Source organism: Lonchura striata, chromosome 15 (assembly GCF_046129695.1).
Source record: "Lonchura striata isolate bLonStr1 chromosome 15, bLonStr1.mat, whole genome shotgun sequence".
NCBI lineage: Eukaryota > Metazoa > Chordata > Aves > Passeriformes > Estrildidae > Lonchura > Lonchura striata.
Window position 1 is genome coordinate 7,368,882 of NC_134617.1, and position 23,339 is coordinate 7,392,220.

Sequence of the window (23,339 nt, forward strand, 5' to 3'; positions counted from 1 at the left end):
CTTCAGCTGTGTCCTGTCTGTGGCAGGTTAATCTGCTGCCCACGTCCATGCCTCAGGGTGGTTGGCAGCATGAAACCAGCCCTGGAAATGGAAATCCTGCTGCCACTTCAGGGCTGGCACGTTTGGAGGGGTGAGGGGCACGATGTGTGCCAGCTGCTCCAGCACCCTGCACGCTGTGCTGCTGCTGCACAGCCCAGGTCGTTCTGTGAGTGTTACCTGGTGGCACTCGGACATCACTGGAGAAGGAATGATGGCTCTGCCAGCATGACTCAGTACTCTTGCTCTGATCTACCAAAACAAAGGAGGGTAGGCAGAGCTGTGAATAACCAAGGGTCTTCATCCCTAGACAAGTTAACAAAAACATGGTTGTGGGCAAGCTAGGACTTCATACCTGCATGTGAGGACATGAGTGTGTGTTTCTGTCACATTGTCCTGTCTCCGAGTGCTGCTGTGAGAGCGTTGGGCAGCCGTGGTGTTTCAAGGGGGTTAATTGCTAGTCTAAATAGCATTGTGGGGAAAATTGTAAAAGGCCTTGAAGAGAATATTAAAGGATTCAAGTATTGCTTTAAGCATTAACAGAAGATGCACATGTAGGTGTGTGCATGCATGTGTGTAATTGACAAGGCAAAGCCTTTGAATTGGAAATCATTGGTACAGAAATACAGTTAAGGGTTTAGAATGGACTTAGTTCAAACAGCCATGGGGAGAAGTCAGCAGTAAAAAGATGTATGGCAAGGCATTCACTTCCCTATCAATATATTGATTATACTGAAGGTGGAGTGTGTGCTGAGGTGGGTCTTCTGGTAGGAAAGGAAAATGTATTTTGGAAAAATGACTGAAAGTGCTGTAAGATGTTCTTAACACATCTTTCCAAGTCTGGAGAGAGTCCTTGTGAGTTTTGCTCTGTGTTTCAGGAAGTTGAGGACAAGGACTGTCTTCTGTCTGGGAAAAGCTTTGCACAGGTGAAGAAATCAGTGTGGTCTAAGATCCACAGGTATAAGAGAAGGAAAATAATGATATGAAAATATTTATAGTGACAAGAAATTGTACACTGCTGAAGTGACACTTCTGCTGAGAATAATTTTCCATAATGAAAGTCAAGAGCTGGGCATCCTGGTGAGTTGACTTTGATTCTTTGTAGTGAGAGTGCTGAGATGTTCCTGAGGAGGCCAGGTTGGTGCTTATTAGTCCATAGAACAACTCAAATAGTCTTTCTCTATCAGTGGCACATAATCTGATAAGGATTATGACCAGCTGGCCCCGGGAGTGAACACCTGGAGTTGTGTGGTCAAGGTGTTGCCTGTCCCAAACACCTTGGAGCCCTCTGTGTGCAGCACTGTGAGCATCCCCTCAGCTGGCCTGAGCACTCTGTGGATGTAAAGCTTTTTGTAGGCAAACTTTTGAGAGGAATTTGGAGGAAGTGTCTTTGGGAGTGTTACAGGTTGAGCTGGGCAGAGACCTGATAACCCACATTGCACTTGTGGACAGACTGCTCTGTCTGCTGTTGACCTTGTTAGTGATGCCCCTGGCCTCTCTCAGCAGGTTTAGGATGTCTGGGGGGCTGTGATGGAAAGCTGACACGTCTGTGTGCTCCAGAGTGAAGTGGGAGCAGGTATCCATTGGTGGGCTCCACCACTTCTGTTTGCTCAAGCTGTGCACTCACCCCCTTGTTGCTGGTGCCCAAGGCCAGTGTGGATTTCTGCACAGTGCTGGGGCTGCTGAGCCTGTCCTGTCCATACCCTGCAGTGAGCACACTGCACAAATGCTCTTAACCCCATCCAAACCAGCTCCCACTGTGGCTCACTGTTCACATGAAGGTGCACAGTGGCCCCCAGGTACTGGCGGTGTGAGATGTGGTATCTGTGCAGTGCAGGGTATGCAGCCAGTTCCTTGTTTATACTGCAGAGCTTAAACCTTCTCCAAGAGCCTCTGGTCACAGGAGGCAGCTCATCCCTGTCTCCTGAGCTTTTGTAAAGCCAATAGGCTGAGCTACTGTGGGGCTTTTTTACTACTAAGTGCTAAATCTTTGAATGTACCAGCTCCTGTAGGAGGTATTAGTATTTTTAAGGATTGCTTGGTTTCCGCTTGCAAATACACTGCTTGTATTCCTGGATGAAGATATTCTTGGAATACTTTAGTGTGAACACTCCAGTGGGCAATCTTTTATTCCAGAATAATGGGCCTTTGTCCAATTTAACATAATGTACTTTGGAAGTGGAAGCCTGTAGTTTGTTGCGCAGGAAATGCACTCATTTACCAAATCTCATTAATTAACTGGCACCTATTTAAGGGAGGTCTCTTCTCTCATGTGGTGTTTAAAACCTCATCTATCATAAAAGTAGCTCTTCAGTTTTTTAGCTTTCATCTTTGATTTTACAAATGATTCCTTCTGCATATTAAAAGTAATTTTTCTGCTGTTTCTTGTTATGTAAAAGGAACCTCTTCTTTGAGAATTACAGTTTAAGCTGCTCAGAGTTTTGTGGCTGCTCTGTGCTTGCTGCCAGAAGCTGGGACTGTGCTCAGGACACTGCGTCTTTGCCGTTTGACATAATATTCTACGTGATGAAAAACTAAAGTAGCTATTTTTTTATTCTGTGTGTAGCCCCCACCACTTCTGAAAGGTACAAGATTAATCTTCTGGCTGCCAATCTACAGAGCTTTGCCCACAGCAGAGACATCCAGCAGTGCCTGCACTGCACCAACTGTGTCAGACAAACCTCGTTGCCTCTCCTCAGTGGGTTCTGTAGAAATAACTGTGCAGATGCTTCTCCTCAGCCACCTCGTCTTTGCTCCTTCCCTTGCTTCACTTTGTCATTTCCAGGTCACTTCCCTTGCCTTTGTCAGCATGTTTAGCATTGCTCCGTGTAGGCACTGCCCCCAGGAGCACTGTCATGCATACTAAATCCACGTCTGGGGCCACAGTGTGGAGTGGCCCATCCTCTTGGGAGTGAAATACAGCCATAGGGAAGAACAGGCAAGCTGCTGACCTTCTGGAGGTCAGCTCTGGGCAGCCACACAGGCACCTTCTCCTGTCCTCCCAGAGTCAGGGGGCCAGGGTGGCCCTTGTGCAGGTGGGTGCACTGCTTCTGGCATCCCTGGCTGCTCTGACTTATCTTCAGTGGTGCCTGAGCCAATCTATTTCAGTAATGCAATTATTCACATTGAGCTTAATCAATGAGCCACAGAGCAATCCACTGGTGGCTCCAATCAGTGGAATTACTCAGAAGGATCAAGATGAGCTGCTCTTCCTGAAAATGAAGCTGTCGTTCACACAGAAATGAGTTCAAGGGAGCCCTGTTCTTTATGCAGGTCATGCTGTACTCAGAGTACCTGGCCATAGAAGTCCTTGCCTTGCTGTAATGTAGGAGTAGGGGTCTGTGCATGTTTGGGAGGGTGAGCATGCCAAAGCAGAAGGGCCAGGGTGACAACCTTACTGAGAGAATATGAATAAAGGGCTGCAGAGAATCCTGCATTTTGCTGTGTGCCTGCCAGCAGCACCAGTGCAGTGGGACCCAGCTGAGTGTCTCGGGGACAGTGTGGCACAGCCCAGGCTGTGATCACCGCCTCAGGTGGAAGTTTGTGCACTGTGAGCTGCTGTGTCTGCTGGCACGAGCCTGCTGTCCCCATGCAAATGTTCCTTAGACCTTCAGCACCAACCACTGAACCCCCAGCATGTGGGCAGCTCCTCCTGCCTCTCTCCATGTGCTCGTCCTTCCGAGTGACAAGCATACATGGAGGATTGCAGGCAGTGGGGGGATTCGGTGTGGAAGCTGGCACTCCTCTGTGCTTGGCAGGGCTTTGTCCAGGCTCACAGCTGTACAAGGAGAGGCCAAATGTGTCCCCCTGTCTGAGCGTGCCTCGGCACAGCCGTGGGGAGCAATCCTGCAGATTGTCAGCCCCGTGCTGTGATGTTTATGTGCACATCTCTGCCTGCACTGGTTATGTGTTACTCTGCAAACCTGCCTGTGTCTGCTGGCTAGACCCGAAATCCCACAGCGCTGTCTCCTCCCCAACATGTGCTGGATGCCACTTGCTCACTGAGAGCGTGGCTTGAAGGCTTTACCCTGTCCATGAACTGATGCCAAAAGGGAGTCTCTTTCCTCTCCCCTTTCCTCTTTTGGAGCTGTGCATCTCCTCCCTCTCCCTTGCCTCATGTTTGCAGGTTGTGGGGCTGGCAGCAGCGGGCTCCCTGGGCTCATTCTGTGGTCAATGTTTGCTTTTGCTGAGGGGCAGGGCAGTCCTTGGAGGGGTTTCCATCTCTGTGTTTTCATTCTCTGCTAGATCAGCAGATTGAACAACCCCATCCCACTTTCTGCCAGTTTCTGTCTGTTGCAAGGAAAGCAACAGGCAGCAGTGGGAGAGCAGGACCTCTCCTTCACTCTCTGCACAGTCACACCACATTATGTTTAACATCCAGATGCTGTCTTGCCACTTCTTACCTTGGATGTGACTGCAAGTGGAAACTGCTGAGCTTTTATATGATTAATTATGAGTTCTGAGTATAAAAGTGCAGCCACAAATAGCTGTTTGGCTCTATAAAGCTAAAATGTTGGGTGCATATAGTGATTATTTATTGTCAGACTCTTAAACTGGCTGGAGTAAGTGAGAAGCTGATGGTGAGATCCAAATACTTCCACTCTTTCAGAGGCCTCAGTTCCCAAATTGGAGATTAGGCCCAGATATTCATGGTGATCCTTCCCAAAATGCTTTATCCCAAGGGGCATAACACTCTCTGCCCATCACTGGGCCTTCAGCTCGAGTTCTTGAGTTCAGTTCCTGTCCCTGGTCATCCCATGCTGTCCTGCAGGGGTAAGGGGGAGACAAATCTGAAGGCATTTTGAATTGCCAGAGCCATTTGTATCTTGTGTGTTTGAAATCTAGCTGGGGAGGAGGGCTTGTTCTACACTACATCACTGTTATTTTATGGTATTAGTTTGGGTGTTTGGACAGTTTTCGTGCTTTATTTGTAATCTTCTCTGTAGATGTTTATGTGATACTGAAAACCTAGTCTAGGATTCCTGCTGCTCAGTAAAAATAAAGGCATAATTGAGAAAGATCCAACTGGATCCAGTTTTTCAACTCAGTTCAGCTCCCTGACTAGGGAACCCAAAATGGGGATGAGAAAGCCAAAGTGCACAAGTAGCCAATGTCTCCAGGACACCAGGCTGGCTCAGAGCACGTCTCTGGCATTGCTGTTTCCCTTGATTTATGGGAGTAGGCATGGTAACATTTGGCAAAATGGTAACTTCTCATGGCAGCCTCTGCAGGCTTCAGGCATCAGTTCAGCAAAACCCAGAACCTCTGAGCATCTCCATTTCTGCTGGATGAGACATTTATATGTTTACTAAATTTTGAGCACATGAATAGCTTTCTTGGCTGTTGCATTTTGAAGCACACATTTAAATGATTTACTGACCTGAGGCCTACATGCAGATGTGAATATTAAAAATTAAAATTAAAGAATCCAGTCCAGATTGTGACTCTGAAGTACATGTTTTCAAGACAGTCTTGAGGATTTAAGCAAACATTTTCCATTAACTTTAATGGAAGATACATGCCTTAACTCCTATAGACTGCTTTGAAAAGCATCAATTGTTGCAGTTTGAAGCCCTAAATGCTGAATGTCTTTGCATTGCAAGTTCTCAGCTCTGAGGATCTTGTAACATCTCCTGGTCACTGTTTTGCATCAGGACTCTCACTGTCCTTGTCTCACTGTCCTTGTCACACTGTGTTGCCAGCCCCTGCAATTTTATCTTCAGCTTCATAGCTTCATGGTACTTAGTTAGTTTTATCTTAAAATAACAATTCCTCATCCTGACCGGTACAGTTTCAGTTTCTAGTCTTATTTCTCCTTAGCATGTTTTGCAGGGGGAGATGAACAGCCTTTAAATTCCTGAGGGAAGCACTTGAAACACTTGACAGCATTAACCATAAGCACTCTTTATGGTTAGGGAATTGGAATTTGATAGACTTGTGCATGTGTTTTTAGATCTCAAGGCTTTAACATCAGTCTCCTGACCTGTTCCATTGCTGGGGGAGCATTTGGTGCCAACCTGGCACATGCAGCTTCACAGCCTCCCATGTGGGCATCAACTCCAGTGGCTGCACTGGGAGACTGGGTCTGTCCTGCTGTGTGTTTAGCATGAAGCTCAGCTGGATGGGTCTCCTACCTTTCTGGAGGGCACTTAGAGTTGTCCCAGCTTCTCACATTTCTCAATGCTCTGCCTTCTTTATAGTGGTGCTCCAGGGACTCCAGGTTGGTGCAGCAAATGTAATTTCTGTGTGCTATTTGTAGAACTGCTTTGGTTTTTTGGAGGTAGAACTGTTTTCCTTCAACTCTGCCTTTTGTTCATAGGCACGGTGCTTGAGGCAGAGTGTTTCATTAAAGATTTATGTAAAGCAGGGGCTGGTCTCTGAAGCAGGAGGATAAAGCTGTGCTTCAGAATGCTAATGCAGAGCTGGAGCAGTTTGAGATGTGCATAATGCAGCATCGGTTGGCACGAGCTGATGTCTCATCCAGGAGAGGGAAACTTGCACCATGCTGATCTTTGCCACCCTGTAACTTGGAGGATGGTTCACATTTCAGTGTAGATGAGGAAACGGAAACATCCTGCAGGCAGGCCCTGCCAGGAGCCCAGAGAGGGCACAGGCTGGGAGGAGTGAAGAGGTTTTGGCTCCAGAGCAGCCACTGCACTGAGCTCCATTTGTTGGAAGGCAACCACAACTATGTGATTTTGTTCTCTCTCTGCCTGATCCTCCCTTTTCCAGCTGGCATGAGCAGAATGTGGAGGTGAAGCTTGGCTTACATTTCCTTCACTGAAATCTCTCTGATAACTTCTGCAGTGGCTGAAATGTGTGGAGAGTGGCCTTCCTTCTGTCCCTGGATCCCCAGTGCAGTTGAGGTAGGGAATCCAGGGAGTCTGTCAAACATTGAGACACTTGTGAAAATGTACAGGTGCACCCAGAAGCACGGGTGTGAGTGGCTTCAGGGAGTACCTGGCAGCTGCTGCAGAGCTGCTGGAAACCTGCCTTGTGGGAGAGCACGTGTGTTCCTAAGGACTGCCCCAGCCCCATCCCCAGCAGCTTGGGCAGAGCCAAGCAGCCTTTGTCTGACAGCACTAACCAGATATCTCAGAGCATATGGAGCTTCCCCTGGGCTCCACAGCTGTGCACAGGAACCCACAGTACTCTTCCACACCAGAGCTGTTTACTGTTCATGGCAGGTGCAGCTCCTGTTCCCCACTTTGCAGGCAAAGCTCCTTCCTGTCAGGAGGCACCCAAAGCTCCCAGGGACTTGCCAGCCTTCAGCCATGCATTAATGTATTGCTGAGCTGTTTGTTTGGATGTAAAGGCATAACAGGAAATGGGGCTTGTATTCATGGAAATGTAATTATGTATGTTGTGTAAACGAACTAGTAAAAGTAATTCTGGAACTCATAACAGGACAAGATTTGAATACTTATTAATGAAAACAATTGCAGTTGCTGCGTAGGTTGGAGTAAACATCTTTATCCAATAGGAAAGGCTGTGTTGTCCCGTCCTCCTTTATAGCCCTGGCAGCTGGAAATGACCATCCTGGAGGCCTTGTGTAGGAGGCTTTGGCAAATGTGGTTCTGGATTGTCTCTGCTGTGTGGAGATCCTACAAGTTACAGGATAAAAGACTGGATGGAACAAGCTTGCCTGCACAGGCAGTGCCCTTCCAGCCAGTCTCCTGAAGATAGGATCTATATATCCCTTCAAAGTCATTCATGGAGAGCCATGATAACGTGGAAATCTCTTGGGCTGTCTCCTTCTGCCAGCAGCTCCAGCCGGGCTCACAGGCCAGACTGCTGCATTGAATGTGTGAGAAGCAAAGGCTGCTGGAGGACTCTGGGCATGCAGAGGGTGCTGGTGGTGAACAGCCTTGTCAAGGGATGAATGGGGTAGGGTTTGACTTGAGGCTGAAATTCCAGCCAGAACAGCTCAAGTGTGAAACAGCTCGAAGTTGGAGAGCCCAAAGGTGTGGTTGTGGTGTGAGCTCCCAGCCTACATCAGCTGTATGAAACAGTTGCACTGCCTGTCACTGACCCGTCAGACCCAGCGCTGATTGGTTTCACTAATTTCACCATGTACCTGAATTAATATAGCAGACTGTGACACTCTCATGTGCAGTTTGTTTTGAGGTAGAGCTGTCGCAAATTGGAAAGTCCAGTCCCAGTCCTCTTCACATCAATCATCTGCATGGAGGACACCAGCCAAGTGTGTATTTTAACAAGAACACACCTAGAGAAACACCTGGTGGTTTTTGCTCTGCATTTGCCAGGGCCAGGTAATGCCAGCTGATAGCTTTTATAAGGGAAAGTTCTGAGAAACTCGAGTTATTCTGGTGCAAATCAACTTGGTTGCAATGTGAGTAGAGCTAGAGATAAATATTGGCCAATGTTGATAATCCTAAGCAAGGGACAGTTCTCTAGTTCTCCTAAGCTGTGGAATACAAATTGAAAAAAACTCCAAATCTATTTCTTCATTTTTGTGGTCTCCATTTTTGGGCAGTGCCTGTGATGTAGGACAGCTAAATGTCACCTGGCTTACCTGTTGTGTCTTCAGCAATGAATGCAGGCAGCCATCAGCTTCCAGTGACTTTCAGCATCTCTGCAAACAAGCACTGGCAATGGCTTTGCTGATGTACAGACAATGTCCGATCTGGAAATAACAGGTTGGCAGTGTCAAGTTGTTGTTTCCCAGCAGCTTTGGAGGACAGGGTATACTTGAGATAAATCTATCAGGTAGGATTTCAAATTAGCCAGGGCTGTAAGTAACAGTTTATTGAGCTTATTTATGATGTGGCACCTAGGAAATGAAATGGAGAAATGTCAAGTGCTTTCACCACCAGCCAGCACAGTTTAATACCCCCTCCCCCTTGCTTGGAAGCTCTGTCTTGGCTTCATGCCGGAAGCATATTATTGTAATAAAACACATTCATATTCTAGGTGCTAAATGGACTTTACCCAATAATTAAAACTGGAAATAAAATAAACTCATTCATCATCTTCATTCCCAGCATAGCTGACATTCTTACCACTATATATGGTATAAAAATGTGCACCTTGGGTTTTTTAGCTGTTCATGGTGTAATGACCAAATCCATCTGTGAGATTCTTGGGAATTGAAGCTGAAGCAAAACCACACAAAAGCCAGATCTGAGCAGTTCCCATAAAGGATGTTTCCACCGTCTCTTCTCCTGAATTTGGACTTTGGCCCAGGCTGAAGCCCATCTTCCTTCCAGACTGCTGTTTTCTGCTATTGTACAAAGACAGAGCAGCCTCAAGTTCCTCAGCTGAGTAACCATCTGTCTGCCCTCCCACACAGACACCTGAAGATGAGATAATGTTGAAAAGAAAACAAATATTTTAAGTAATTTTAAAGCCTCAAATGCATCTTTCTGCAATATTTAAAATTTCCAATATATTTTTAATGTGTTAATAGGATGCTATGTTCTTAGAAGTTGTTTGCATTCAGTTTGATAGAATTGTTTCATAATTGTGCAAAAGGTCTGTGCAAATGCACAAATGAATTGGACTCAGTCCTGAGGGCCAGCAGCCCTTCTGCAAACCTGGGGCCTGCGAAGAGTGACATGAGCCCTGCAGTCTGCTTTGCAAGTTATGTCTCTTTGTGCAGTCTTACTGAGTAAAGCCTTAGTAAGCAGTCAAATAATCCAGTACAAGCAGCACAACTGAGCGCAGCAATTTCTTTTCAGAGGAAGGCTTGCTAATATTAGGATAAACTTACACAAAATAGAAAAATTAAAGACAACTTTGAAATGAATCCTGAAATGCAACTGGAGGGATCTTGGATTAAAAACCTCTTGTGTGCTGCTTTATGAACAAACAACTTCATCCGTGATAGATTGCGAGCCCTGAGCATACATAACAAGGCAATTAAGAGAAAGCACAGTCAATGGGATAACATTGCATTATCTTTTTGTTTCACATAAGTCCTGTATCTCCTTTCCACTGCCAGTTTGCTGTAAATTGCACCTTGTCATTAATAGGATTATCGATAACTCTGCCAAACAGAGCTTCTGCAGAATTTAGTATTTTCTGAAATGCCTCCTTCACCATTTAAAAGTGTTACTAATATGCTTTAAACATAAATCTTGTACTGTTAATACTCTAGTTTGCAGCCAGCAGCAAGCAGAGCTCTGTGGATCACTAAAGCTGGAAGACAGGGATGCACTCCTGTTGTGGGATGCGGTGGGTTCAGCTGCTGGAATTTTTTTCAGGTCTCTAAATGCTTAAACATGAATTTGCCCTTCCCTCATGGGACAAATTCAGGGGTGAATTGCACCCTGGATAAATTGTCTTGTGCTACAATCAAATGTTCACCAGACAAGTGGTATTTTCCTTTGCTTCCGCCCTCTCCTGCAGCTTCCTTGAGGGAGCAGCTGTGGTGCAGGTGGCCCCAGGTTGTGCTGCTGGTGTTGGCTCTGTGTGTGGTTTGTGCTGGCCTTGGCCACAGGGACACGGTGATCACAGGCTCAAAGTCTGATGGCCTCTGGGTCAGCTGAAGGACGTGGGTTCATGTCCAGCAACACAAGGCTCTTAATTTCCTGCCAGCAAGACTGTCAGCAGTGGGGCTGCATGTCACACGTGTCACACACTGTCCCTCTGCTTGGACACAGGGTGGATGACTGCAGGGCATGGGCTCATTTGGGGATAAAAGACAGAATTGTGGCTTGAACTTTGTCCAAACCACTTTTCTTTGCAGAGTAGCATCAGATTCTGCAGCTTGGCTCTGGGTTTCAGCCAGCAGCTTCTTCTCTTTGTCATCCTGTTGTGTGTGGGACATCTTCATGGCACCTCTAGTGTGGCTGGGCAAGGAAAAGGGTTGGTGGCACTGGGTCTCCTCTGCCCTTTGACAGCTCCCCAAATCCTCCCTGCCCAGTGTGGTCCCACAGGTGCTGAGTGGGATTCCAAAGCAGAGCTAGTAAGCAAAGGTGCCACTGCCCGTCACTGGATTTATTAGGAAGAGTTACATTGCAGGATTATCCTGGACCACTTTGCTCCTGCTGTGAAGTGCTTTGTTACTGACATGTCTGAAAGCTGCAGTGGATTTGTAGAAATGAAAATAAATTACTTTCCCATCTGTGGTAAAAGGCAGAGATCATCTTTCACTGCTTCTGGTGTCTCACCTCCAGCTTCAATCCAGGTTGTTGTGTGGACCATGAGCTCATTCAGGTGATCATTGCTGCACCCAGCGTTCCCTGTCTCTGTGTAGTATTCTCTAGTGCACAGTCCAGCTCAGACTGAAATAACGCAAATGGATTTAATGGTTGTTTGAAGGGGCTGTGTGGTATCAATCTGACGTAACAAGATGCAGACATGCTATGCTACCATCCTGATGTTTTCAGGACAGTGACTAAATTCAGGCCAAGCAAAGATGGTGCAGAGCATTTCCTTGAGATTTTCATTACCAGTGTGGTGATGTTCAGATATTGTTGAAGTCCATGGCCTGCATGGAGTGGAGCAGTTACCATGATGTGCTCCTGTGGTCGGTCCCTTCTCTAGCCTGTGTAGAGCAGTGATTGAGGCCTCCTGCTCAGTCATTTAGAAGATGGCTGTTGTCTCAAAGCAGCAGTTTGTCAGACTGTAATTTTAAAATTACACTGTGTTTTTCTAGGACTTGGAAGAACTTTTCCAAGACTTTTAAAATAGTACTCCAGAAAAGCTCATTCCTGGTGCAATTAAAAATGAAAAAAAGGAGGAAGAGTGGTTTGAAATGAACTGTTTGTTTGGGAGCTGGGTTTTTGTTTCAGTTTTTTCTAAGAGAATGGTGCCTGAAACTCTTGCTTTTGAAGATGCATTCCCACGCTGAGTCACATGCAGGGTTCCTGCAGAACAGCTTGGCTGGTGTTTTAGAGGTCGATATCTGTTGACTATTTCAGTGATGTTGCCGGTGCGCAGCAGTGGTGTCTCACAGAGGAGGGCTGCAGGCATGCCCTGAGATAAATTGATTCAAAAGGTAGGCACTGCCTCTTGGCTGCTTTTACTTTCCTCCTGCCAGGTTCACTGTGCTGGTGTGATTGCAGCACACACCAGGCTGGAGTTGCCATCTTTCACTGGGTGACAAGGACAAACATTTCTGCCTTCAGAGAGAATGAAGGTTTCTCTATTGTGTGTCACTGTGTCCGGGGAGCATGTAACTGCCTGTCACCTGTGACAAACGCAGCATTAGAAATAAGTCTGCTGTGGGTTAAGAGCCTCCATCTGGAGGTTATGTGGCTGTTATGCTACTAAATGTCACTTTAACTTACAGAGTCTCCCTCCAGCCTTATTTCTCAGTGCTTCGGTTGGTGAGCGCGTGGTTTTGTTGCTGCTCCTCATGAAGTGCATAACTCAGAGTGAGTAAAGGCACCCATCTGAAACCATAATGTACAACTACATTAAGCTCCATTAGTTAAGACTCAGACTGGTGACAAATGAGGGTAAAATGGCCATTTCATTGCTGCATGTGTCTCTTCTCTGTGTGCGTGTTTAATTCTTTGGAAAAGGGGTGGGAAATTAAGGGACACCTCTGTGATACATTTGGTGCCATTTTGAGCCAGCCCAAGTCTGGGAGAGCAATCGTATTTTCATCATCTCTGTGAGTCATCACAAAAAGTGCCAGCTCAGGTTTGATTGCTGAGATTGCATTGTTGCTGAAGTGTGAGACATGGAGTAGAAGGAACACAATGTGGTATTTAGCTGAAAGACTGAGCTCAAGATGCTGACAATTTGAAAGCTCATTTTTGACTTTGTATGCCAGACAAATTTACTATCGGAAGAACACGCTGGCCATGCAATGATGTCATATGCATAGAGTCACCTTACAGATGGTACCTACAGCTCAGCAGAAGTCTTGGTCTGAATACAAAGACCTCTTCAGGGTTCTTCTAAGTCTCCTGGTTGGAAAAAGGCCAGTACTGATGTGATACTGAAATTCCTGCCTGAATTCACTCACAAATCAAAAGTGTCATTGAACTGCCTAGAGAAGGTGAAAATTATCAAAGATTTGCAGATGTGAGAGAGAAGGAAAAAAAAAATGAGGATTCCACAGGGGATGGAGACATGGTGCTGCACCAAACTCTTTCTTTGTGGAAGGGTCGTTTGGAACTTGGAAGCTCCTGGAGGCTTTTGTAGAAATGAGTGTTGAATAATGATGGACTGAGCTCCACAATGACCTCTTGACTCCGGCTTCTCATGGTGTGTGGTGTGGCAGTGAAGTGGAATGAAGAGCTGGTGTAACATGAAAAGCTTTAAAAGTGGAGGAATTAGGAATTTTGAAATTGAGTTCTCACAGAGAAGTCACTCAGCTGGCAAAATGGACTACAGCTCTGAAAAATGGTGGTGGATTGTACCATATATAAGATGGAACTTTTTTTGCCCCCAGGTAATTGTGGTAGCCATCTAACTGCTCACTATGTTAATACAGATTTTAAACAAGAAAGCAATTATGTATTTATGAATGGCAGGCACACACTAAAAATGCCCCGGACAATCAAGAAGAATGTTGGTCATTAGTGTGGTAAAAGATGTATAATAGGCTAAATCACTTAATTTCCCACACATTTCTGGATTTGGCCAGTGGGAAAGATTTCACTGAAACGTTCACAAAACAGACTGAGATAATCTTGGCCAATATCCTCCTTTTTGACAAAACAGATTCTAATAATAAAATCCTGCATTTCATCACTTATCCCAGTGAAAGGCTTTTCGTGGGCCTTCCTTTTCATGGTGTTTAATAGGCTGTAGCACCACTGCCAACCAGCCTGGAGCAGGAAGGGAAGGAGAGCTTTGTGCTGGCCTTGGCAGGAAGGTCAGGGCACAGATCTGGCCAGAGTGCAGTGGCATTTGCAGGGACCAGCTGGGAGCTTTATTGAATGTGTGGGATGGAAGTGAATGGAAGCATTGGTGTGAAGGGGGGAATTTTCACAGATACTTCTATTTAGAAGACAGTTCTTCAACAAAATGCTTGTAACAGTATGGAGGGTATTCAGATGAGGGTGAATTCCTCTGTTTCCCAAAGGGACTTCCATGCCAGGACTGATGGGGACTCTTGGCCCCACTGAGATACATACACAGAGCTCTCCAGGTGTGGTGATGTGACTGCTGAGCAGATAAATAACAATGCATCTATGCTTTTGGACAGTGCAGCTTTTTTGGAGTTCAATCTGCTAAAACTCTTTGAAGAACTTAAATATGCAGAGCTCTGTCTAAAACTTAAATATGCAGATCTCTGTCTAAAACTGAATTCTGTCTTGTCCTGTTCATGTAGCACAGTGTAGTGTTTTCAGGCAATCTCTGAGTTGCTGGGTTGGATTTTTTTTTTCCCACTGACTATTAAAAGGCATCCAGTTCTACCATGTTGTTTTAAAGCTTGAGTATTTCAATTTTGTGGATATTTTAAGCTGGCATCCTTGAAATCCCTAAGAAACCAGCCTGTTTCTCCGAGTCCCAGACATGTCTTCTGAAAACACTGTAAATGTCGTAAGAAGCGATTTCAGTGCACGGCTGCCCAGAGCAGACATATTGATGTTATTTAGCCTTCACTTGCCAAGCTGAGTGTTAGGATTGGGTTTTCACATGCGAGGCAGCTATCGGCTTTACTGATAGCCATATTTTCATAAGCTGCATTTGGCTGTCACACCTTCTCCTGTAATTTCTTGATATGCAAACAAGTCTCAGTTATATATGCTCCTGGCATATCAACTGATATCCCTGAAGAGTTCCTGATTATCCTTCCATTAACTTTTACTCTCCTCTGTCTCCCTTGGGGAGGTAACAAGTAGTCTTTCCTCCATCATGGATTTCCAGCTGGTTACCTTCCCACTTCCCTCCTAAATAGATTCTTTCAGTAGGGAAGTACAGTCTGTGAAATTTCAGTGCCATCCAGGAGTACTGCAGGGACTGCTGAAATGGGAATTTGAAATTCAAAGAGTGCATCCTGGATCTGAAAGTGCCCTCCCAAAGAACAGAATAATCATACACGTCTAAATGCAGAGTTGTAGTGAAGGCAGGAGCAGGGGCTTTGCTGTTCGTACTTGGTGTTTCAGCTCCTCAGCTGTACTGCTGGAAACTTTAATGGAGGCTTGTGTGAGGCTCTGCCATTCGTACATTTTCTGGTCTAATTAGTGTCATTTACAAACCAACATTCAGCCCCACTTCTTGGTTTCACTCAATACTGCACACTTCATAACATTCCTCACTTCCATGGTTTTCTCTTTACAGAGTTCATGTTGGTTTTTAACCAGATTCCCATGCCCCATGTCCATCCTAGCTGCAGCTGGGTCATCCTAGCAAAGCATTCAGCAATGAAATCCTCACTTGTGCTTGTCCATCCTCCTGCAAACTCATGCAATGCTTGTGTGAGTACAACCCGAGTCCTGTTCCCAAAGACTGGGTCCATGCAGGGTGTGTTGTACTGGGAAAACACCCATGCAGGTTTTTGCACATGCTGCTGGCTTGACCCCTAATCTCTATGATTATTTATGCTCTAAGTGTTCTTAAAACAGTCCTTGGGGCCTCTGTGCTATCACATATTCCTCTTGGATTATATCCAGTTGACAAAGGGCTGCGTGTATCTTCTAATTACTGCCTTAAACTGAGCATAAAGCAGGATTTGAGTCAATATTCTTTGTTTGCAGCAGGATGCTGGCTCAGATTCTTTAGAATTATTCAAACTTAAATAACTATTTACTTGAATAAACATTTCAAGACAAGTTGCACATTTCTGCTTTTGGTATTAGCACTCCTAGAAAGTTTGCAAATACCAGAGACTGGGTTTTTTAATGTGATCTCTAACCTTGTTGCTGTAAATATTGATGTGAGCCTTCAGTTGTATTTGGGGAGCAAAGGTGACTCCCCTTTCCCACATGAGCAGAAGCATATTTGTGGAATACTCACACTTATTTCAAGAGTTTTTTGAGGCTACAGAACAGAATTAAGATGGCAAGAATATGGCCCCAGCTATGAGCTGATGCCAGACCTAATTTGAGCATGTGATTCATCCAATTTCCCATGCGGAGTGGAAAGTCAAGGGTTTTCTTCAATTGCATGTATAAATCTGCAGGCTTGAGAGATTACAGGTGACATTAGACTCTTCCTTTTGCAAATACTCCATGTTTGCATATCTGTAGATGCATAGTTTACCAGAAATTCCCCTGTGGAATTTAAAGTCCTGTGTCTGTCTGTGCAGGTCTGGAGCCTGAGAAGATTAAGTAAGGGTGAGACATTTAGCCACAGGGTAACAACTCTGGTGTACATTCAAATTTTGTATCAGCAAGTTTGTTATATTATTAAAATAGTGCAACTTCATAACAGTGAGAGTTGCTGCTTTTAAAACGTCACTGTTGCTCAAACAATATGCAAAATGAAGGAATGAATATAGTTTTTGTATATTGGGTGCTATCTGTAGACACAAATTGGGATTTTCACTGTCCTTGTACAGCATATCCTTTTCCAAGCATTCCAGAGGGGTGTCTATGTCTATGCCTAAACCTCAGGCAAGCTGCTACCCTGCAGTCTTGAGGCTGGGGGGGAAGAAAACCCATGTGTGTTGTTTAGGGCTTCTCAAAGCACCAAAATAATGAATGATTAAAGCTCTGTGCCTTCTGACGGGTCACATATCTTTTTGATCTACAGGATTTGCACCCTTGACACCATCTTTTGAGGAGCACTTCCAAAAAGTATGGAATGAATGTAGGTTGTGTGGGAAATATCTCAGTAGTGTGCTCACAAAGCTCGAGTCAGTCTCCCACTGTTAACTGGACATGTCCTTCTTGGAAATGGGCTTTGTAGCCCACATTTCAACTGCTAAAGAGTTATGAGGTCATCAAGTGCAGCTAATTTTGTGTATATCTTGGACCATGTTCACCCCTGGGTTTTATACCACAAAAATCAGTGGAATGATGCCAAGAAAAAAATCAGCTCCTCTGACAGGGGTGTATTTCACTGAGCTCTCTGCCATAGCTCTAGGAAGGGTTCTGGTCCTGGTTCCTGAGGGTTATAATTTCTGAATGGGCACTGAGAATCACTAACAGAGCAGGTTTTGGATGGATATTAAATCTCATGTTTCAAGGTACAAGCTGTTCTCCTAATTGGGGAGCAGAAAGAGGTTGCTGTAGTGGGCAAAGTGTTGTATTTCTGCCCCTGCAGTGCTCTTGCCTAAGATGCACCCAGTGGTGGTGGCCAGCGTGAGAGGCAGGTGGTGAGCTGGATGGACCACAGGCAATTCCCATGTTTCTCTGAGAACAGATTGTTGATCCCAAAGCCAGGGCATCACATTGCTGGTGCTTTGATTGGAAGCTAAGAACTAATGTCTGCAGTCCTTTTTAATGACAGACTTCTAGCAGTGATCACAGAATTATCTTGCAGAGTTAATTTCAACTAATGAGCAATTACTAGCTCAGCAGTGACTCTCCCTTGCCCATGGCCCCTGGGGAAGGGGGGGTCAGGGCTCAGCATGATGCTTCTCTGAGCTGTTGGGAGCCCCAGCATGTGGGCCCAGCACCCTCACCTGTGCTGCTGCTTGGGCTGCAGCTCAGATTTCCTCCTTCTGAAGCAGAGGGATTTATTTTCTACCTACAGACTTGCGGTGTTATCCTAAATGTCAGCAGTCTCTTCTTTCTTTCTTTTTTTTTTTTTTTTTTCTTTTTAATACTTAATGCAGCCAGAGAAAATCTGTCAGCCAAAGATGCCTTGCCTGCCCAAATGAAGGTTGCACTTGTATGGGTTTGAGCATATTCCAGCATGAATGTGTTTAAATTTGGGAGAGCCCCAGGGGTGCTGCTGCTGCTCCCAGGCCCGTGCGGGGCCTCGGGTGACGCTGCGGCAGCGGGTGGTGGGACTGGGAGCGGGCACAGATGGTGCTCCAGAAGGGGAAATCCAGAATTTCCCGAGCTCATTTCTTGTAGGGAGACGTGTCCATATGTCACCCATAGAGGATGAGAGCCTGCTCATCAGTCTGGAGCACTCTGAGGCTGCTGGGATGAAATAACCTGAATCTCTGTCTAGGTTGGAGCCAGTGCTGGTGGTGCTGATGGAGCCCTGTGCTCTGTCCACACTCCCTGCCAGGGAGGGAAGTCCTGAATGTCTGAGTGCTCAGTGCCTCTCCTGCCCAGGGCTGAGGGGGGACTTTGCTAGGCAGCCTGCATGGCTGGATCCATCAGTGACAGCTCTGACCTCCCAGTTTTCCTGCCACAATCCTGTGCACAGCTCCTGCAGGTGAGCTGAGGCTCAGGGATGTGAGCACCATAAATCAGGTGCTTGGCTGTCTGTTCCCTCAGCCAGGCACTGCACACTGGAGCACGGAGATGCTCCACACAAAGGATGCCTTGCAGATGGACATAAATCTAAGGGATGCCTCCAGACCCTGGCATTGGCACAAATGTCAATTAAATTTTTGCTTCTATTCTGGTAACTGAGCATTGCTTGAACACACTGTAATGAACATTGGTGATAACTGACATTGGTGACAGAACTTATGCTGCTCTTCAGAATGTGTTGATGTTTTCTGAGATAAAAATGAGACCCTCTCCCATTTAATATTTTAGCAAATTTGGGGAAGAAAATAGGTCAACAGAAATGTTGTCCCACTCAAACTGGAGCAGTGGTAAGGAAGTTACTTGAATTTCTGTATTTACATATTGAGGAGGAGGGGTGCACTTACATGAATGTGTGTGTCTCTATATAACTGCATTTACGTACGTAACACCCAAAATACATCATTATGCATTCATATTCACATGTGGTGTCTGAGGATGTTTGTGTAAAAATACAATTTATAGGATTTTAAACCTCCCTGACAGATTCCAGGAGACCAATTTCTAAATGTATGCCAAGATTTTTGACTAAGAGACAGGTAGCAGTAGGTGCTAATAAAGGAAAGAACTGCAAGTAAAATGTTGTGACATCCACCTCTCTGAGCAACCTGCAGAGAGCTGGCAGAATCATCAAACCGAGCTGAGAGTAATCAGCAGGGACTGATAAAGCTGCTCTTGTAATTATTTGTTTGATATACAGCTTTCCTTCTTCCTTCTGCATAAATAGCAGGATTGCTTTGCTTAGTGTGGGAGGTTTTTTTATTCCTGTCAGGGCTTGTTCTCACCAAGATGTCATGAGAGGAGGACTGAGATCTGCATTTTTGTTTTATTTACGGGCTTTCCATTGTAATTCTGACAGCATTCATTGAGCTGGGGAGAGGCAGCCTTGCTCCTGCAAAGCTGTCGGTGTTCCTGGGAGGAGGCAGCTCTGAGGTCTGGAGGCAGTCGTGATGTCGTGCTCAGGTATTTCGATGTTAAATACAATTTCCACAGTGGCTTTCCTGATTTTAGGTGTGAGTTTGATGATGCCCAGGCTGCCCAACAAAACCACACAGCCCTGCGGGTTGACAAGTGTTAGTTATCCTGAAATAACTTCCTCTCCTCACCACTTCCACTGCTGAAGCAAGAAGATCCAAGCATTGACTGATTTCCAGGCAGCCCCAGTGGTGGCCTGTCAGCGGTGACTGACCTGAGCCAAAAGGCTCCTGTTGATGTCAGTGGTTTCTGGGAATGCTGCCTGCATGGTTTTGTTCCGGGATTTCCCTCTCTGTCCATGCCTGGTTGAGCTCTGACTTCACTCAGGGCGAAGTTTGCACTTTTGTGTTTAACAAAAGGTGCAGTAATTTGTTCCCACCCTAGGCACCCTCATTTTCCTTTTCCCATTTATGTACTATTTAGCCTCTTTCTTTCCTTAAAAAAGAGAGGAAAAGGATAACGGATCATTTCTGATCAGATAAAAAAAATATAACTTTTACTTTAAAAAAAATTCTATGCACCAGAATAGTTTTTATATTGTCTAAGGGTTTTACCAGGATACCAGAAACTCTGGAGGAAGGGGAGGCATAAGGGGAGAGAGAGCAGAAAATAGGTTTCCTAGCCTAAAGAGAGAAAACCAGACTGCTGCCTTTGGCACGCATTTGAATATTGTCAAGGGCATCTGGAATATGTTGATAGCTGTTCTCCTTCTAATAATTCTGAAAATCTGCTAATGATGAGGCACAGACGTGCCACGGGCTGTGTCTGCCACGTGCACACCCAGCCTTGGGAAGGGGTCTGAGACATCAGAGGCTGTGTTGCTCTCCTGGCAGGGTCAGCACCAGCTCCCTGTTACTCAGGAGAAATTCTTCAGACTTGAACCAGATTAATGAAAAGAGAAATTGCTCTGAGACTAAGAAAAAAAGCTTTACACCCATTGCAGTACTGTGGGGGGTTGTTCTTGAGCTATTACAGCTCATCCTTTCAATGCCTTCCGATTCCAGGCAATGATGGCATTTTAAGATAAATAAAGTGTTCATAGCTCTGCTTGTTATTGAAGGACTTTTATTATTGCTGATGTTACATGAAAAAGAAAGTTATTAAAAAAATGTGGCACTAACAAATTGAAGCCCCCAGGGAACTGTTGCCTGAATGGGATTTTGATTGGAGTTCAATTTAATTGGCCATAAATCTTCTCTTTCCTGATTTACATTCTACTTCAGACCAGTCTACCAAATTCATGATAATCAGGTTTTCATTTTTCTCTATTGAGCAAAATACTCTGACATGAGCATAAACAGAAATATTCCTTCAGCAAGGTGACCTTGTTCTTGCTTGCACTGTGCTGGTAATTGATTTAATGCCTCCTCACCTATAAATTGGGCCTCTTTCTGAGGCATGTCCGTCAGATTTCGAGGTAATTGGTTAGCAGGGTTGTTTTTCTGACTGCAAGATATTTCTCGTAAACCTCAAGTACAAGATAATTTTACCTCTAGGATCATTTTACTGACATGATGGAATGAATTCAGCAGGCAGACATACACTGGCTCTGCTGCAGCTTTGAATGCACCTATGTGCATTTCTTGGAGAATTACAAAAAGTCTTGTTCCAGCCTGGTGTAAATCTGTGGAGAAGTAAAGCTCAGTAATTTCTGTGGAGTTCAATTTTGCAGAAGAAAAAGAAGCAAAGTTTTCCAGGCACCCTGAGGCTCCTGGCCCACATCCCCTGCTCTGAGTGCTCTGTACCACAACACATCAGGGAGCTCTGCTGTCCTGTCCTCTCTGCTACTCAGCTCTCCTTCCTTTACCCAAGGTTGCTTTCTGTGATTGCTGGCTTAGATTTGTGAGGAGTTTTCCTTGCCCTCCACTCTAAGAAGGCTTCACTGGGTGAACTCTTTAGGGAACTGATACGTGTGGGTGGATGAGTAAGAGGTGAGAACCAGGTGGGATCAAAGGAAACAAAATAGTCATCTAATTCTGGTTAGATATCCAAAGCCATAAATTCTCTTGCTGCTCTTGCAGTCTCATTCATGGGAATCTCAGTGAAGTCCTCAGCTGCTGCAAGGAGTGGGTAGGAAAGGGGAGGGAACCTGCATTGAGATGTAATCATCATTATTGAGATTGGAGAATATTGGAGTTAAATGTTTTTCCCACTGTTCTTATCCCTTGTGCTTCCTCTGTGTTTCTAACTCATGTAGAGATTTCATTATATTGCTCATTTAACCACTTCCAGCAGTACTGGGATTGACAGGTTGAGTTTTCAGCAATCTCACAACTTCATAGGCTGTAAATTGAATGTTTTAGGGCCTGGTGAAAAGGTGATAAGAAAGTTACATCTGCTTTCACTTTCCTAATTACATCATCATCAAATACATTGAGTTTGTTAATGCCAGGTACTCTTGCTGAAAATACGTTTATAACAATGGCCTTGGCAACTGGAAGCAATTACTTTGCTGTGGTTCTCCTTTTGTATTCTGAAACACCAGAATTCTTTTCTCTTCTTTCCCCTTCTTCCCTCCCTACAAAGAAGCAGAGAAAAATCTGAATTTTAACTTGTTATGATTATCTTCTGATTTTTTTTTTTTTTTGTCAGCAAAGATGAATAGCTGGAAAATTACTGAAAGTAATGTAAAGAAAAATGAGCATCTGCTGCTGAAGTTTCTGCTGAGCTCAGTGCTGTCTGGGGCTTGTGTGACAGTGGTGGGCAGGTACTGAGGCTGATGAGACCTCAGTGTGTCTTCTGCTGTTCTGAGAGGGCCTGTGGACAGGGTTAGTTCCCCATATAGTGATGGCTGGGTAGTAGACCTGGTTACTAAAACTGGTCAAGATGTTTTTCCCAAAATGTTTTATTGCGAGCTGTCTTCCTTTAGCTATGGTTTTGAGGATTGTTTGATCAGAAAATATTTTTGCAGGATTGAGATAGGATGGGAGACGTCTCCTATCTTGGTTCCCAACTCACTGTGGATTAGGTATGTTTGTTAAAGTCTGTGCCTTGCCAAATTAATGCTTGACTTGAGTCTCCCATACCCTTGGTTTGTCCCCTGCCCATGCTCCCTGAACGCTGACTTGCTTGGGTGACACTGGAGCCTCCCTCATGGCACAGATGGATACCCCAGCCTCCACACCTTCCCTTACCATGTCTAGTTCCTGTAATTCTGCTGGGAGATTGTCAGAAGCTTGTGCCTTTCATCCCTGGAGTGGGAAGGCTTTTATTTATTTGGTTAATCCAAAAGTTAAGTGGGTGGGAAGATAAGTCAGCCCCGTTCCTTTCGTCACATGGTACCAACTCTTGTTTCCCCTAGAGAGAGGCAGAGCAGATGGAAGGCAGAGATGAAATGAAGATCAAAAGTAAACAGTGCGATTAGGTTTTTGATAAAGGATAAAACACTTATCACATCAAAGGCTCTGAAAACCACATTAAATGTTTCCTGAACATTGTGTGTCCACGTAAGCATTAACTGTGCTTGCCATGGGGACACTTGTAAGAGCCAGTGGTGGAGCTGGGGGATGCAGGTGGGCATTTGCCCTCGTGGCTGTGCTGCAGGTCCCCTGGCTGGCCCAGGAAGGCAGAGCTGGCAGCCTGCAGCTGTCCTCTGGCACCTTGAACCTCTCTGGCTGCAGATCAGCAGGCCCACATGCATGCTTAGAACTCCTTTAAGCCTCCTCAGTCTTCCAGGTCTGGGCACTGGTTTTCCACAGATTTCAAGGCACTTGCAGATGTAGATAGATGTGGAGTTTGTGGGTAACTTTTCTCCCGAGCACTGGTGATCCTTCGGTTCCATGCTTTAGCTCAGTGAATCCAGTCCTGAAATATTTTGTGTAAGCTGCATCATTGGTAGGGAGAAGTCTCTATGTCTTTTTTTATCACTGTGTTGAAATACTGGGCAGTGCTGGCCAGTGAAGGAAGATATAAAGGTGTATCTTGCCATTATTTTTTACATGGTCTGCTGATTGCTCTGGCCACTGCTGGTGGACATAGCATTTTGGTGAAATTAACACAAGATGTTACCAGCCCAGCTCAGCAGCA

The 23,339-nt window shown here is 45.2% G+C and overlaps 1 protein-coding gene across 3 annotated transcripts in view; it reads left to right on the forward strand.

The window, feature by feature from the left end:
* The window catches only part of RASGEF1C (RasGEF domain family member 1C), a 70,965-nt gene that overhangs the window by 12,776 nt on the left and 34,850 nt on the right, over nt 1-23,339 (forward strand). Inside the window, exon 1 of one of the 3 annotated variants that reach the window (XM_021552243.3) lies at nt 11,288-12,001. The exons of the other annotated variants lie outside the window; for them this stretch is intronic. The gene's annotated coding sequence lies outside the window, so the exon portion shown is untranslated. Of the gene's footprint in view, nt 1-11,287; nt 12,002-23,339 lie in introns of those variants that run through there. 3 annotated transcript variants of the gene reach the window in all.